Source organism: Gossypium arboreum, chromosome 13 (assembly GCF_025698485.1).
Source record: "Gossypium arboreum isolate Shixiya-1 chromosome 13, ASM2569848v2, whole genome shotgun sequence".
Classification (NCBI taxonomy): Eukaryota; Viridiplantae; Streptophyta; class Magnoliopsida; order Malvales; family Malvaceae; genus Gossypium; species Gossypium arboreum.
In genome coordinates, this window is record NC_069082.1 from 120,158,164 (window position 1) to 120,164,163 (window position 6,000).

General features: G+C 29.6%; 1 pseudogene; it reads left to right on the forward strand.

Moving 5' to 3' along the window:
• Positions 1-4,445: 4,445 nt before the first annotated feature.
• On the forward strand, positions 4,446-5,610 carry LOC108478265 (phenylacetaldehyde synthase-like; annotated as a pseudogene).
• Positions 5,611-6,000: the final 390 nt, after the last annotated feature.

Consider the following 6,000-nt stretch of genomic DNA (forward strand, 5'->3'; position numbering starts at 1 on the left):
ACTGATTGTTTTACTGTGAACTTAACAGTAATTGTTCTGACAACAAATGTGATATCTTGTAACTCAGATTTGACGATTGAGTCGAACGAGGGGTGTTATATTTTGAAACTTAAAATTTTAATATTAAAAGAAAAGAAAAGAAAAGAAAACAAATTTAAAATGTTCGACAATGGGGGTAAATAAGTACAATACAATAATTTTTAATAATTATTTTAGTTTCTACCTTTTTTTACGTTAATTTTTAATTTTTTTACCCGAATCAAGACTTAAAAAAAAATATTTTTAGTGACTAAAATTAAAGTCACTTAAAAAATAAATGACCAAAATAAAAGTATAAACATGATGTGAACATGACTTGGTGACAATCAGATACCGTTAATAATTTAATGCTTAAGTGACAAACATTCTAAAATTAAGTGATGAAATTATAAGTATTTTTTATGACCGAAATAAAAATTACTTAAAAATTGAATCACCAATAACACAGAAAAATAGATTAAAATTTTAAGAATTTAGAATTCAAATATTTTTCATAATTTTGGATGAAAAATTTTGAATATTAAAACTAAAAGGCCAACCGATGTCAGCCTTTTTGAATTTGCCCCTGTTATAGCGACAATGGTATTATATTTATTAGAAAACCTAAATATTTCTCAAAAATTAAAAAGCTAACCAATATCCGCCTTTTTTGATTTGCTTATTTACAACATGAGCAGTATGTAATGGATTTTTTTTTTAACGCAACTGAGTTAGAAGAATTTAATTATTTTTTAAAATAATTAAAGTTAAAATTTATGAATGTAAATAACTCATTTTTGTAGTGATCATCGGTTTCGCTTTATACACTAGTGGCACGTTCTCTTTTCATTAGTTAATTATTGGCTTTTTAAAAAGTTAATTTTTTTAGGTGTTGCCGCTGTGTAGAGAAACTAACATCTATTTTTCAAAATACCTATTAAAAATACGAATATTTAGGAAGGAAAAAAAGAAAAAATAATTTTAACAAGTATTTTAAATAATACATAGTGTTGCCGCTTGACATAGTGGCGACACTCAAAAAGATTATTTTTTAAAAAGGGAGATGAATGGCTAATGATGAGAGGGCGGTCTTTGCTAGTATGTCAAGTGGTATCGACAGTCACTGTGAAGAACAAATCATTTACACATATAAAATTTGACTTGAATCATTTTCATAAATAATTATTTTTTTGAGTTAGTTGTGTAAAAAAGCCAAACCCCTTCTACATCCTTAATTTTCACTTTTAAGTCAGTTGCATGAAGAAGACGAACCCCTCTTATATCCTAATTTTCGCCTTTGAATCAGTTGCGCAAAAAATCCGAACCCCTTCGAAAGCTAACCAATATCCACCTTTTTGGATTTGCTTATTTACAATGTGAGCCGTATGCAATGGGTTTTTTTACACAAGTGACTCAAAAGTATTTAATTATTTACGAAAATAATTAAAGTCAAAATTTATGAATGTAAATGACTCTTCTTTACATTGATCGCCGGTGTTACTTGATACACCAGCGGCACGTTCCTTCATCACTAGTCAATTATCAAATTTTTAAAAAGGAAAATAAATTTTTTTGGTGCCACCACCGTGTCAGGCGACACCATATCTATTTTTCAAAATATAAGTTAAAAATACGAATATTCAGGAATGAAAAAAAGAAAAAAATATTTTTTAACAGGTATTTTAAATAATACATAGTGGTGTTGTCTTATACAGTGGCGACTCCTAAAAAGATTATTTTTTTAAAAATACGATGATTGCCTAATGATGAGGGAGCGATGCCGCTAATGTGTCAGGCAGTACCCCTTTATATCATTATAAAGAACAAATCATTTATTCATATAAATTTTAAATTGAATCATTTTCATAAATAATTAATTCTTTTAAGTAAGTGCATAAAAAACCCCAACCCCTCGTATATCCTTGATTTTCACTTTAAATCAATTGCGAAAAAAATCCCGACCCCTGAAATCCTTAATTTTCACCTTAGAGTTAGTTGCGTAAAAAATACAAGACCTCTTCTACATCCTTAATTTTCAACGATAGAGACATGAAGTATGAAGCAAAAATTTTTATGGTTCACAATATTAATATGCGACGCTAGTCATACGCAACAAAAGGTCATTATAGCCACAGACCTAACTTCTTTTTTCTTCGTTGAACTAATTGTCATAAAAAAACAATTTTAAGCCGATTAAACTTTCCATTATTGGATATCTCTATTTAAATTTTTGGATAGCATATATTAATAAGAAAACTAAATTACTTGCAATTATCAATATTAATTTAGATTTTCTATTTATTTATTCAAATTAACCACGAAATTTACTACATGAAATTACACAAAATTAGTTACAAATAATGAGTCAAAAGATAACAACAAAAGAAATCTCAATCAGTAAGTTGCAAGTACCACCTTCAAATTATTATTTATATAAATATTATAAAACTTCTAGTGAATCAAGACAACATTTTTTGAAGTGTACATGCCTATACAACAACTTTGCATCTTTGGCTTAATTAATCAAGTATTAAGATAATGTTAGATTTGCCTATACTTTTATAAAATATTTAATGTGGTATTTGTATTATTAATATGTATTTTATTATGGTAGTTAGTGTTAATATCATTAATGAATTACTAAACCAGTCAATAAAATTTCGACACGCTAAGTAAAAAAATAAAAACAAATAACCAAAGATATGGTTAAAATATAGTTAAATACTAACTTACATGAAAGAACTTGTACATAAAAAAATATTACTTAAAAATTAATTTAAAATAATTTTATTTTAGAGAAGATGATCATTTACTTAAATGGAGAAGATGGCGTTTTTCTTATGTAAGTTTAATATTTACTTCTTCTTTTTAACCATATGTTTAGTTTTTTAAATTAAATTAAAATTAATTTTATTTAGTTTTTCAGGTAATGTTAGATTTGAAAAAAAATTAACATGTCGAATTTTCATTGGCTAGTTTAACAATTCACTAACAATGTTAATACCAAGTACTATAATAAAACACACATTCATAGTTTATCTACTAAATTAGACATTTTCAAAGTACAACTACCATATTAGGCGTTTTATAAAAGTACAAGTACATAATAAAACACATATTGATATTTTAGGTATCACATTAGACATTTTCAAAGTACATGTATTACATTGAACATTTTATAAGAATGCATATATTAAATGTGACATTATTCCTTAAATATTTTAAGTAAAAGTAATCAATTTAAATTTTTTTCTAATTTATTAAAGACCTTTTTCAAATTTAATTGTATCAGACTAAACTATCGGATTGGATCAATTATATCAAAAATTAATCTATAATCCATAAAAAAACAAGTAAAACTAATTTTCTTTTTTATGATTTTGGTCAAATTTCTGATCCAAAGCGGAAAAAACAATCCTACAAACAAAACAAATTATGCCAAACCCAAAAAATGAAAAAAAAATAAAATAAGGTGTTCTTCTTAGCCCTAAGTCGGGCAGAGCAAAGAAACAGGCTAAATTAATACTATATGCAGAGCAAAGAAATAGGCTAAATTAATAGTATATGTTATTTTTAAAAAGTTTTTGCAGAATTACGCTGATTTTCACTATATTTATTGGAATAGGTCGATTTTAAAAAGAGAAAGAACAAAGTGTTGAGTTGAGTGTGCTTTCAATGCATATTTTTGTTATTTCACTAAAAGCGTTTCGAGAAGAGCATTTTCACTCTACCATTTGTAACTCTCTTGAAAAGTTTTATTGTGCCCCAAGAATCTCAATCCTTTTTTTAGATATCTCGGGAATCCCTAAATATATTCAGAAATTGAGAAGCACATTTTAAAATTTTCAGGGTTGAAAACGCTTCTACGAAAACGTGTTTTTCATTTTTAAACATGTCGTACCGGTTAGTGAAATATTTAATGTTGTATCTATATGAGAAGCACATCCCATATTGAAGGGGATGCGTCATTTTCCAATAGCTGACCTACCACAATTTGTAAAATATTTAATGTTGTATCTGCACGCTTAATATGTATTTTATTATGGTAGTTGTGTTAATATCATTAGTGAATTACTAAACCGCCAATGAAAATTGAAAGGAATTTTTTTTAAATTATCAAGTTCACAATAATAATATGACATTAATTTAAAATATTATTTTAAATGAAAATTTCTTTCGAGAAAATGATCATCCACTTAAACAAAGAGTATGAAGTTTTTGCTTGTGTAGGTTTAATATTTACTTTTTTTATTAATCAAATTTTGGTTTATTTAATTTAATTTTTATTTTATTTAGTTTTCCACGTTATATATATCAAATGTGACATTTTTGTAATCAAACCTAACTATTATTGTCGCTTTCTAAAGCCTAATTCCTCTCCTTTTTGCTAAATATATACCCCTCTAGGTCTGCTTCCGTTCAATATACAAATATACCATCTTTTTTGTGTTCATTATACCGATATACCCATTGAAACAAAAAAGCATTTACATATTGATAAAATGGGAAGTGAGTCAAGAAAAAAACTCCTTCCCCTTGATCCAGTGACCTTCTCAAACGAGTCCAAAGCAGTGATTGATTTCATTGTTGATTACTACGAAAACGTTGAGAAATACCCAGTTCAAAGCACCATTGAGCCCGGTTATTTGTCAGCCATGTTGCCTGACTCAGCCCCTTATTTCCCTGAACCACTCCAAGACATACTCGAAGATGTCAGCAATTGAATCACCCCAAGCCTGACTCATTGGCAAAGTCCCAACTTCTTCGCCTATTTCCATGCAAATGCTAGCACTGCTAGCTTTCTTGGGGAAATGCTTTGTTCGGGTTTTAATGTCGTTGGTTTCAACTGGATTTCGTTACCGGCGGCGACTGAGCTCGAATCCATTGTCTTGGATTGGACGTGCAAAATGCTTAAGCTACCATCTTCCTTCTTGTTCTCCGGAACCAGAGGTGGCGTCTTGCATGGCATACATGTGAGGCTTTTGCGTTTTGGCTACTGCAAGGGACAAAGCCTTGAAAGAGCTTGGAGGGTGGGAAAACATAACCAAACTGGTGGTTTATGCGTCGGATCAAACGTATTTCACTTTTCAAAAAGTAGCGAAACTCGTAGGCATTCCCCCATCAAATTTTCGGTTAATTGAAACATTTTTTTCGATAGAGTTTTCATTGTCACCTGAAAAAATTCGCTTTGCCATTGAAGAGGATATCAAATCTAGTTTGGTGCCATTATTTTTATGTGCAACCATTGGGACTACACCCTCTGGAGCTGTCGCTCCTATTGCAGAGTTGGGCAAAGTTGCCATGGGATTCAAGCTTTGGCTTCACATTGATGTAGCATATGATGAAGTGGCTGCATTTGCCTCGAGCTCTGCCATTATCTTGATGGAGTGGAGCTTGCTAACTCCATCAGCATGAATCCACATAAATGGTTTTGTTAGAGAATGGCCCTCCATGCAGCTCATGCATCCAAAAAAGAATTCATGCACATAAGTCTTCTGGATGAAATACATGCTACTGAGGATACTAATGCTACTGTTTCATCTCAGTTTTCATTTTGTTTCTTTTTAATAATGTTTTATGATCTAGTTCATTTTGAACTATGTTTGGATGACAATTGATATAACTTGATGATGAAAGAGCTGATTACCAGCTTTGTTTTAGTGTGCAAGTCAAATTTATCTAGTTCCAATAAATTAAGTGGAATTAGGTAATGTTTAGGTGATGAATTTGTTGATTTTGACCAGCCAATGTCTGGTATATGTAATGGCTTCATGCCAAAGTTCATTTTAATGAAAAATATTAAATTTCATTCAATTTATGCTCTATTTTTCTTTGCTTTCATTTCTGTTCTTGTTTTCCCTTGCAAAATCTGTTTGTTTCTTCCACAAGCTTAGAGCCTTGTAGCTCAAGACTTAGCTTTTTTTTTCATTCTTCATCTGGATATACTACGCTATTGTTTAAGATCCAGACTGAAGTTCATAT